The sequence below is a fragment of the Trachypithecus francoisi genome, unplaced genomic scaffold (genome assembly GCF_009764315.1).
Source record: "Trachypithecus francoisi isolate TF-2019V2 unplaced genomic scaffold, Tfra_2.0 Lachesis_group4, whole genome shotgun sequence".
Classification (NCBI taxonomy): Eukaryota; Metazoa; Chordata; class Mammalia; order Primates; family Cercopithecidae; genus Trachypithecus; species Trachypithecus francoisi.
Genome location: NW_022681469.1, coordinates 143,539,253 through 143,552,337, shown reverse-complemented (window position 1 = coordinate 143,552,337; position 13,085 = coordinate 143,539,253).

Below are 13,085 nucleotides of genomic sequence, written 5' to 3'. Positions count from 1 at the left end.
CCATCAGCAGCTTTGACTCAAAGGCTTGGGATTCCTTTTGAAGCTTTTGTTATAAAGATATAAACAAAGAACTATAAAAACACAGAGGGATCAATTAATTCTGCTGTAGGGGATCAAGGAGGACATCAAAAAGAAGGAGACTTTTGAATTTGGCCTTGAAGCGTGATTAGTATTTAAAATAAAAAAAACACCAAGAATTCAACCAGAAAGAAAATCCAATCTCTTGCTGTCTCAATTGACTGTCCTGGCTGAAAACAGGGATATGTGACACTGTACTTTCTAACTTGCTTGGGATTTTCTAAACCATTAAGTTCTGGCTACAGTAGAGAGTCAGAGGTGCTTGGGATGATTCAGGTGAAATGACAGCAGCATCTCAACTGAATGCTTTTTATAGTTGCTCCAGGTAAACTGATGGTATCTTAAAAGCAGCTGAGTGAAGTGGAATATGGATATGTTCCAACCGACTACGTTACTGCGTGGATTGTCTGCTCAGCTAGACCAGCTGGGGAGAAGGCACAACACAAGCTCATAAACAAATGGCTGTCTCCTTTCTTACTTTTCTCTGCTTCCACTTCAGTCTTGAAGCCCCCCAAACTATATATTAAGATACAATTAATTACATAGTAAAGTATTCTGAATAGTGCATTCAAAGCCAGACATGAATGTTAACGTCAGCTTCATTTGAAAATAAAAGGTAGAATTGTGTACTGGGAAGAACATTGTCTTTAAGTTCAAATAAATGAAGAGTTTTGAATCCTGGTTTTATCACCTTACAGGGTTACTGAGGTAAATCACCGTAAGTGAACTTTCATTTCCTCATCCTCAAAATGGGAATAAAGATGTCCATTTCAATATGTTATTTCACATTTAGAAACTGGGGTTTGTTGTACAACAGCAGTAACTGATTAAGACATGTTTAACCTTAAATTTAGTCAAATATTTTCTTGTTCTGGTTTTCTAACATATGAAATGTAAATGCAGATTTCAGGCACTAAAGTTTGATATAAATTTTAAGTTGAAATCAAGTAAAGAAAAACATTTCATTGATTCAAATGAGATATACAAATAAAGAGAAATAAAATTTATTTTATAAACATTATAATGCTAAGTACCTTTTTCACCGTCTTGCATTTGGTTGCCTGAGATAACCATTCATCATTATAAAAATATTCTGAATTAAAGATAAATAGGTGGCTAGGCATTCTGGCTCACGCCTGCAATCCCAGCACTTTGGAAGGCAGAGGCAGATGGATGACCTGAGGTGAGTAGTTCGAAACCAGACTAACTAACATGGTGAAACCTCGTCTCTACCAAAAATACAAAAATTAGCCGGATGTGGTGGCGCATGCCTGTAATCCCAGCTACTCCAGAGGCTCATGCAGGAGAATTGCTTGGACCCAGGAGGCAGAGGTTGCAGTGAGCTGAGATAGCGCCATTGCACTCCACCCTGGGAAACAAGAGAGAACTCCTTCTCAAAAAAAAAAAAAAGATAAACAGGTAACATAAACTGAATATTACTCTAAATCACAGATACACTCTATATTTTTGCTATTTGTTATACAATTGGAAAGATAAGCAGAAATTAAACATTTTAAGGAGACATATTTTAAAATAGCCCACTCAAGAAAATTAGAATAAAAACACTTGGATTTTAATTTCATCTAAGTTGTCTTAATTCAGAGAGTGAAAGTACTGAGGTTATATGACTTCATCAGAAAACGGTTGTGGGTTTCAAAAATTATTTTGAAATTAAATTTGAACCCATTTATCAAAGTGAATCTTATAGGGAATCCTCTTACATGAGCCAGGCATGATGGAGAATGTTCTGGTTGAAGGACTTACCCATCCCACCCACACTGCTTTCACTTAGCTGGCCCCTTCCTCCCAGCTGTCCCTGTAGACTATTCAGGGAGCCGCTTGGGGTTTACAGAGTGCTAAGTATATGAGATTGAGCAAGATAATTTGTTAGTTGAGCGCAAAAGTAATCGTGGTTTTCGCATTGTTGGAATTTGCTGTTTGATACTGGAATACATTCTTGAATAAATGTGGTTATGTTACACAACACTTTAATGGGCATTTCTTGCTTTATTTTATTTTTTGCTAATGACTTATTGCTTGCTGTTTATTTTATGTTTATTTTAGACTATGGAAATGATGTTAGACAAAAAGCCATTCGAGTTCAAAATGGGTTGTAAAGTAGCACAGACAACTCACAACATCAACAACACATTCAGCCCAGGAACTACTAACGAACTTACATTGCCGTGGTGCTTGAAGTTTTGCAAAGGAGAGGAGAGCCTTGAAGATGAGGAGAACAGTGGTCGGTCATTGAAAATTGACATCAACCAACTGAGAGAAATCATCAAAGCTGATTCTCTTACAACTACAGGAGAAGTTGTGGAAAAACTTAACGTTGACCGTTCTATGGTTGTTCGGCATTTGAAGCAAATTGGAAAGGTGAAAAAGCTCGATAAGTTGGGTGCCTCATGAGCTGAGCAAAAATTTTAAAAAAAACACGTCATTTTCAAGTGTTATCTTCTCTTATTGTACATATCAACAACGAACCATTTCTCAGATTGTGTCATGCAACAAAAAGTAGATTTTGTACGACAACCAACCATGACCAGCTCAGTAGATGGTCCTAGAAGAAGCCCCAAAGCACTTCCCAAAGCCAAACTTGCACTAAAAAAAGGTCATGGTCCTGTTTGGTGACCTGCTGCCAGTCTGATCCACTACAGGTTTCTGAATCCCAGCGAAACCATTACATCTGAGAAGTATGCTCAGCAAATCAATGAGAAGCACTGAAAACTGCAAAGATGGCAACCAGCATCGGTCAACAGAAAGGGCCCAATTTTTCTCCACGACAACACTAGATTGCACAACCAACACTTTAAAAGTTCAAAGAATTGGGCTATGAAGTTTTGCCTCATCCACCATATTCACCTGACCTCTCACCCACTGATTACCAATTCCACAACGTTTTGCAGGGAAAATGCTTCCAAAGTCGGCAGGATGCAGAAAATGCTTTCCAAGAGTTCGTCGAATCCAGAAGCATGGATTTTTATGCTACAGGAAGAAACAAACATTTCTCGTTGGCAAAAATGTGTTGATTGTAATGGTTCTTATTTTGATTAATAAAGATGTGTTTGAGCATAGTTATAAGATTTAAATTTATGATCTGAAATCTCAATTACTTTTGCACAAACCTAATATTTACTTTGATAATTAAACTTGCTATTAAAATAATACTCATGCCACTTTCTGTCTGAAACTTTGTTTCACCTTCCTTTGCAGAATAAAGTCCCCTTGTTCCCGCTGCTGTGGTCCCATAGTGACTTTAATTGTTCTCTTTCTATAGCAATTTTTCACAGCACAGGTATTACAAATGGCCTGAGATCAATCCCAGCTACGAGATAAACCTGATACATGCCTGTGGGCCAATATCTCAATTCTTTGACTCTTTCTTCTGTAAAATAGAAAAATAATAGTTCTTAAGGTACTGTATAGAATACTATGTTGAATATATAGAAATATATGTAGAGAGGAAATAGAATTATGTGAAATAATGTTTTCCTATGGAACTATCACATCCTCATGAAGTTGTTGTGATGATTAAATGTGTTAATACCACAAAAATCCTTAAACTGTGTTGGCACAGGGAGAATATTGGCTATTCTCAGCTTTTGTTCTGCTTGAGATTTTGTGCTATGGGATTTATATACATCATTTTTACTTCTCAGAATAATCCTGTGTGTGGACGTTTATACGTGTAAATGTGTGTGTATACACATATATAATCAATTTTAAGAGATAAATTAAGATTAGAAAATTAATTCTTGGGAAAGTTAAAGGTTGCAACATACCCAAGGCAACCCAGCTAAAAACTGACCCAGATAAGAATCTAAGTGAAGTGACTGCCTTTCAAGGCTGTGGCTTTCCTGCTCCACCTCCCCAGGTCTTAATGCAGGTCCTGACTGATATGTGCTCACATTTGTGTCTGTGGGCCATTCTCAGGCTGGCAGAACCGCATGATGGTGCATCCACAGCACTCGGGCTCCTCCCCTGTTTCAGTACTTATTGCATTTTCTTATAGGCAATTCTGCAGTTACATACAAGATGAACACCTAGTCTGCTTCCTTTAGCCTGGAGAAGTCTTGTGTCTGTTTCCACTCAGTCACCATCTAATTCTTACTTATTACCATCAATTAGTTTTATCTTGAATTTCAAGAGTGAAATTTCACTCTTTTGTACCTGACTCCTTTACCTCAGCATAACATCCCTGACATCTTTCTGTACTATCATGGGTATCAGCAACTTACTATCTTTTGATCCATTGTTTGATAGGTCACAATTGTTACTTCCTTCTGTTGGGACTTTTGGTTATTCTGTGTTGGCAATTATGAAGAAGGCTGCTATGAATATTCATTCCTGAAAAAAATATGTTTGTGGGCAGATGTTTTCATTTGTTGTGAATAAATTGCTAAGGCAATTTATATACAACCATATGAGTTAGTTCATATGTAACTTTATAAGAAAATTGTTGTAACGTAAGTCATCTTTGTTGCATTACCCCTTCCTTGTCTCACTTCCCTGTTTCCATGCATCCCTCCCACATATACTACTTGTACTGAGATATTTGTCTCAGTGTCTGTTCTAAGCTTTCAGTACTTTTTAAACAAGGTTAATGATATCCCTTTTCTCTGAAATTCTATATTTTTAAATTCAATAATATGTAGTTTTATTCGTTTATCTTTTCTATTTGAATTTTACCTGGCTTCTCAATGTAGTTTTTTTATATATTTTATCCATTCTTTGATTGTCTTAAAATACATAAGATACTTCTATTTTCATCTCTCCCAGCTTGGAGCTTTCCTATCTTTGTCCTTTATCTATTACTGATGATTTCTGATAGAAATTTTAACCTTGTCTATTATCTCACTAATTTTATTTCAGCCAAAATATTTTGCTATTTAACTCATAGTCTGAGCACTTTATGTTGATGTTTAAATTTATCTAACTCTGTGTCTCTACTTGGTTCTTTTTTTACATAGCTGCTCGGTTTTTCTTCTGTTTGCCTGAGAACGTTACTTACAATAATGGTAAAGTTTTAGTTTTTTCTATTGGATTGGTTCATTTACTTCCAATTTATCTTGTTTTTATATACTGTCCTTTGAATTCCAACATATCAACACTTTCTCCTCTGTTTTATTTAATTTATTTTTCTTTTTTTAAGAGACAAAGTCTCATTCTGTTGCCCAGACTGGAGTGCAGTGGCATCATCATGGCTCACTGCAGCCTTGAACTCCTGGGCTCAAGTGATCCCCCTGCCTCAGCCTCCCAGGTGACTGGGACTACAGGTGTTTGCCACACCAGCTTTTTTTTTTTTTTTTTTTGGAAAGATGAGATCTTGCTATGTTACCCAGGCCAGTTTTTATTTTATTTTTTAAAAATTTTCGTATGTTCTCCAGACTGCATGAATCCATCCTTCTCCCATAGTAATATTGTGATAGGGGATCATTTACCTTGGTTAAATCCCCAGTATGCCATTAATTAGCTGTGTTACTAGGACAGTTTCTTCAATATCAGTAAGCTTTCATTAGTGACTCTGTAAAATGAAGGCAATACTACAGCCTATTTTGTACAGTTATTTGGGTTATTAACTAAGATAATTCATGTGCAGTGATATAAGTATACTTGATTAAAATAACGATTTTAAAATGTAGTTGTTATTGTGATGCTGTTCATGACTCTGATTCTTGACTTTCTGAACTATTAGAAAAACCTCTGAAGGAAGTGATCTTCCCAGGTAATGTTGAGTTAAACAAAGACATTCTTTAAAAATTATGATAGTCACTCTATTCTCTTAGTGGTTTTGTAAATGATGAATTCACAATTGAAGCAGAGAGGCAAGATTTACCAAGCATATTGAAGGAATCCAAATATGTATTAGAATTGATAACGAGTGTGTTGAGTATAAATATAAGAAGTTGCAAATGTAGAAATTAAAAATTAATTCTACATGTGCTGCAAAATACAGCAATGTGTGCCAGTGAAGATGACATAGGGAAAGAAGAGCACAGGACACACAGAGGAAATTAAGCAGAGTTTGGAAAAAGTGGAATCTATTTTGATAAATCCAGAAAATATTCCTTTAGACAAATTTACTGATAGACCCACCAGCTGCTTATTAAGAAGTAAGTGCAATAGTATTTCCCAAACTAATTTCCCAGGATATAATCCAGTCACATCAGATGCTTCATAAAAAATGTATATTTCCAAAGGGAAAATTCTGCAGACAGCATTTCAATCTGGGAGACTGACTCTTGCACACTATGTTATATTCTTGTACGTCTATGATTAAAATATTAGAAACACTTCCAGCTTCTTTAGCACAGCATTTCTCAAATGTGTTTGATCACCAACACATTTATTAGGGAATTAAATTATTTTAATATACTAGAATACCAATTTAATATACTAGAATACCTTAAATTTAATAATTTAATATACTAGAACACCTCAGGAAAACACTTGGGAAAAGCAGAGACTGTCTAGATGCTCACCAACCAATTTCCTCGTCCTGGGAGGACAGAAAAATTACAGCTTGAGCCTGTGTGTTAGGATGGGCCATCTGAATATGTTTTAGACAGTGATGTGTGAGTTAACGGGAGGTAGTCTGCTGTATTAAATGGGACATTGAGAGTATCTCAAACCTTCAGTTGATGAAAATTTAATGAAGGACAAGATACAGAGATGTGGGCAAGACTAGGAAATGAACAGGTGTTGGAGAAACATCCAGGGGATAAGATGAGCAGGGAACCATTATTACCTGCCTCTCATGGTCACCCACTGAGGGTGCCAATCCATACTGGATATAAATGAGATATAAATTTTGCTGTATTAAGCTTCTGAGATTTTTTTTTTTACATAAGCTAATGTTAATTGCTTTGATTAATGTACTAATCAAGAAGTTTATCACTGATTCCTGACAAACACCCTTGCAATTATTATATATATATATGTATTTTAAACAGATCTATAATAATGTGTATATTAATTTCTTCCAGTAGCACAAACTTCTCGTGTCATATTCCTAACACCTCCAAGAGTTAAGACAAATACCTCGCTAAATACAGGCCCATCCAGTAATGGTGGCCAAAGTGAGAGCACCAAATAAACATTATTCTATTTGAGAGCTACCTTAGCCAGATATATTTCTGCCTAGAAGAGTTATATGTTATATGTTACAAGCACAATTACTAAAGAATGAATGCAAATGTTATGACGACAATACTGGATAGATACAACTTGTTTTGTATTTAATAAGAAGATAAACTAGTGAAATAACTATTGCATACCCTAACTTCAAATTAATAATATCTCAGTGTCATTTAGTGAATGAAATAGTGTGGATGGAACTGCTTTTGCAGGAAATTAACAAAAACAACAAAAACAAATCTTAGCTTTTTTTGACCGTCTGCGATTATGCAGGTACTACACTGATATAAAATTTACAAGTGCCCAATAAATTCAAGTCCTGAGGGTTAAAACAGTAAAATGACTTACCCGTGAGCAAACTAAAGGATGCAGATGCACATTTATCTAACCTTACAGCTCACATTTTTTCCTCTGCAGCATACTGTCCACTGCCTTAGCTACCCTTGATATATTGCTCGTATTTGGTAGAGATTGGCTTGCCTAGTGCAGTGCTTTCCTGCACAGTATTTCTTGTCTGAGTTTTATTGTGCATTCAGAACGATTCCTCCCTGAGTGTTGCTCAATGAAATATTTATAACATTGCAGCCCATTAAATAAACAAGTGATGCCATTCTGGGTTTATTTGTCCGCCCTCAGCAAATCCTTTAATTCTGCAAGGTTCATTCCTTAGATGACCTTATAAGACCCAGAGAATGGGATTGCTGTGACAAGTTCCTTTCTTTTCTCCTCAGTCTTGATTTACATCATGCTTTATATTAGTTAAAGCTAAATAAAAGAACAGAAAGTAACATTACACCCATGTGAGCTGCATAGTTACATTTTGCCGTATTTGATTTAGACATTTCTTAAGAAGTAAAACCACAGATACATACAAGGTTTTCCTTAAGAGCAGACCTCAAAATTAATCTCTCTGTGGAGATAATAACAAAGTCAAAGTTGTTGTTTTTAACTACATTAATATTCATAAACATTATCTTATTAAAAGGGCATTTAAAAAATCATATCTATCCTACTGTGTTTTTAAAATCCAGATTATTTATTTAAGTTCATTACATGTTGATGTAAATTGATCTAACTCATTAAATTTAGCTACTGCTTATAATTCCATACTAAGGAAAAATGTCTAGGGATTTGAACTTGTGCATGTGGATGAATAATATGACCACTAATTGTGAAGGGAAAGTATAGGATTGAGAAAGGAATGTGCAGGTGTAGATCGGAGTTTATTTGGATGTCTTTTATATTTTTATTAGATATACAAAAAAGAGACTAGAGTAAGCAGCTGGATATGGGAGTCTGGAGCTGAGGGGAACAGCAGGATCTGAGTTATAAGGGAGAAATGCATTAGCATGGGAATGAAATCTAAAACAAGAAGACTGTAAGGTCCAGGGAGTAATTATAGATAAAGAATAAAAGAGGTCCAGGCATTAAAGGCTTGGAAAATCTAACATTTAGAGCTCAAAAAGAAGAGAAGAATTCAGCAAAGAGGACAGTGAAGTAGTAGGCTTCAAGATTGTCAAGGAATTTGCATGTGTGCTCATGACTCAGTATATATCTGGGACTCTGATGTATGTCATGTTGCTTGTAGTATCATCCCTGTGCCTATTCAGTGGGGTCTAAATTATTATAGTTTCACTGTCAATCCTGAAATCTCCTTCTTTTTATGTGACCAAATCCCTCTTCCTTACTATTCTTCACAATTGCTTTAACTATTTTTCGTAATTTTTATGAAGTCATTTTGTCTCTTTTGATTCAATTTTCCTATGATGTTCCTTACATTTTTCAGAGCTCTATTTCACTGTCTTGCACTCTGATGACTGACCTGCCATTTGCAGATGACTGTATAGCTTTTTTTTTACTGTAGGACCATCTTTGGGCTCCCTGAGGGCAAATTATGATAATGTTTTCATGCTTTGAGCACTACTATATCCTGAATCAGAGTGTATAGAGGGTACTAGGAGGTCTAGATGCTATGTTCGTGGTATTATGTGGCCATTGAAAAGAAGATTTAATCTCTTCATAATAACTTATCATTGGGATTGTAAAAAAAAGTATTTCACTGCTCTCTTGTTGGTTATAAAATAATGTTCTTTCAATAGTTCATATCTGTAAAATAATTTTTTAGAAACAGAAGATAGCACATCTGACAATTTTAACTAGAATTATATGTCTTTTCTGAATTTATAACCTCCTTTTGCTGTTATTTGTTTCCTCCTGTAACTACTTTCGATTCATGTATTTGTTAAATTTTCAAAGGCTTCTATGAGGCATTGATGGTTTGATGACAGAAATTAATAAATGCAATGTCTAGGCCATAGTTTTATTAAACTTTATTTTATTTTTAGGATTTTTAATTTGAAGAAAACAATTCTAGATCATAAACACAAAATAATATCTCAAAACATCACTCCCAGATTAATATAAAATGAGAACATGTATCATGAAGAAAAATATTTTTAAATCAACTGATTAAAAATTCCTTAAAAGATTCAAAGGTGAATAAAACATTAAAAGTACATCCACAAAGTATAGAACAATCATTTCTCATGATGGGTGTCAACATATTCTGAAGTGTCAGATTTTAGGGAGACTAGTTATCAGGGAACTACATCTTTAAACAGACTCAATTTTGGGAGAATTGACTTTTGATGAATTAGTTTAAATGAAAAAATGTCAAACTACCACAGGAATCTAAAAAATAAAACATTTGATATGATATTTGGTTCTGCCAACTACCACTCACATCCATGGGCTTCTCAAACTCCAGTGGTGAGAAACACAGCAGTCAACAGAGACATTGCTCTTCTGCTTTCAAAAGGAGTCAATATATTTAAACTGAGAAGCACATAATCTCTAATGTACATTTTCTCAGTTATGATATTGGCCAAAAATAAAAGTGCTTCATTGAGAATGAAAAAATAGAGTAGTTATATGCACAAATATGGCAGTTTAAAGGAAGGAGATTGCTGGGGGGATGGGAGTCAGTTTCAAAACCAAGTATGTCAGATATATGGAAAATGAAATGCCATCGTTTTATGAAACGTGGCCAAAGGACCCTCAAGTCTCAGTCCTCCGGGCTGGGAGTCTGGTATACCATGCTACTGTATGGTTGAGAAAGAACATTTCTGCCTTTGGATCCCTCAAAAGATGGGTGTTGACATGTTAAATCCATATTTTTCTTTCATATGCAGCAAAAATTACCTTAATAAGGATATGATTAAGAACTGAGGAAAGTCAACAAATGCTAATTGCAAAAATTATTTCAGAAATGGAGTAACTGAAGAACAGATGAATTAAAAAATTAACACTCACTACAAATTTGTATCATCAGCAAAATTAAAGAAGATGCAGCACTTGTTTAAATAACACAGATTCTCAACTGGGGGCAACATCTAGAGACCTATTTGGATGTATGTTTGGGGGACCACTACTGGTATCTAATGATTTGAGGCCAATGCTGCTGCTAAACATCCTACAGTGCACAGGAGCGCCACCACAGCAAAGAATTACCCAGCCCAATTGTCAATAGCATGGGAGATGGGACACGCAGCTCTGTCCTTCCTCAAGGACCGGTGAAACGGAATGATTTTCCTTCAAAAAACACCAAATGCAAAAGTCAATATTAACATTTCAGAAATGGAGTAACTGAGAACAGAGGAATTAAAAAATTAAGACTCACTACAAATTTGTATCATCAGCAAGATTAAAAAGGATGCCACATTTGTTCAAGAAAAAAAAGAACAGAGATGTCTGAAAAGAATGTTAAAAGATGATAAACAGATTAAGAAACGTTCTTAGAAAAATAACAACAACAACAACAAAAATAACAACAACAACTACTACTACACTCACCTACGTGATCGTCAACGAAATTGCATACTAGCAGCATGGACAGCCAGAGTGGATGTGAAGAAATTTCATTTATGAACTTGCCAGTGAACAGTTAAGAAAATTACAAAATAAATAACCATGTGAGACAAAACTGGCATGGTAGAGAGATATATACTCTCTCTCTTTCTTACAACATACACACACACAACACACACACACACACATTTATGAGGAAAGCAGAGCTGAGAGAAGAAATGTAATGCTTATTTACATCATAAAATGAAATACCGAAGAGAAAGTTTTGAAGCTGTAGATTAAAAAGTCGACATAGTATTAGTTGAAATTAATTATTTTGGAAAAAGAAGTTTTTAAATTCTATAACCATTCATGAAATAATCAAAAGAGTGTCTCCACAAAGGGAAAATAATTGGACGTCTTCAATGAAACATTTATGGCAAAGAGACATTTCCAGGATAACAATTATATCTGCTCCATATGGTGGTTGTGACAATTAATAAGAAAATACATGCAAACTGCCTTGCCCAGTGCCTGTCCAATGACCAGGTTTTGGAGTATTGAAAAGAATTGTTGATGTTTCAGATAGAAAATTATTGAGGCTCTAAGGGCTTTGGACTTTACGCCAAAGTCAATGAGGGTTTACTGGACCTCTGATTCTGGGAGTGGCAGAATTACTTCATTATTTTGAAAAATCACTCAGGCAGTGGAATTAAAAAAGAGAAAATTTAAACTTACAAGAGACTAATTGAAAGGCTTTTTGGGAAGTAAGAAAACTGATTATGAGATCTTTAACCACGTTTGTCCAGTGAAGATGGAGAGGAGGGTGTAAGGGACTTCAGAAATGTAAGCATTAGGACTTGACAAGTAATTTAAGGTGCAGGGGTGGCATTTTGGAACAGCATCTGCTTTATGTTCTTAATGTTTTGAATTTTTTTGTGAAAAAATAAATATGTGTGGTATCTAAGGAAAGAATATTATGTCTTCAACAAGAACATAGTATGAACGAGCTTCACCTTGTGTTCATAGTTAGACATTTGTTAAAATTGCCACAAGGAATATTTAGTGTGCTTGTTTTAAAATTATGTGTTAGGGATAGAGAGGCAAAAAGAAATCCCTTTCATCTTTTATTTTATTGATTATTAATTTTAATTTTATTTTTGAGAAAGGGTCTCACTCTGTCACCCAGGCTGGAGTGCAGTGGCGCAATCACTGCTCACTGCAAGCTCTGCCTTCCTCACAGTCTCAGCAGGTCTTCCCATGTCAGCCTCCCAAGTAGCTGGGGTCACAGGTGCATTCCACTATGCCTGGCTAATATTTGTATTTTTTGTTTGTAGAGACAAGGTTTTACAATGTCGCCTGGACTGATCTCAAACTCCTGACTGAGCTTAGGCAATTCTCCCACCTTAGCCTCTCAAAGTGCTGGGATTGTAGGCATGAGCCAGGGCACCCAGCATCCCCTTCACCTTTTTAAAGAATGGGTATTTTTTCAAAAGGATATTGGGGCAAACAAATACATAGACACACTTTAAATATACAGTATTAGACATTGGACTGGAAGGAAGTATAGTCAGTTATGGGAATGTGTAGGGGAATGACCCTTAGTAAGTGTGAAAGTGATACCTAGAAATCGCATGCAATCTGCATGCTGAGAATGGATAGAAATTTAGGAGGCAAAGCTGAGGGGAGAAGTGAGTCCGGGGGCATGAAACACCAGGGACAAGGTAGAGTAGCTTGGAACCATTGAAGTTTGCAAAACAAATTACCTTCATACCAAATTCTAAAATGTTTCACTGATTAATGACATGTGATTTTTGAACTGAAGAAAATGAGGTAGCTTTTTTTTGTATTATTAATAGTGATGATGATTTACAGCAATTCACTCAGCACCATTTCCAAATAGGAAGTAAGATACTGGGGATGCTTTATTTCTTGTTTTCTAAAAAATGTTTTGCTGACACTATAATGAGGTGGTGAGGATGATGACGGTGATGGTGATGATGGTAGTGGTTCTGGTAGTA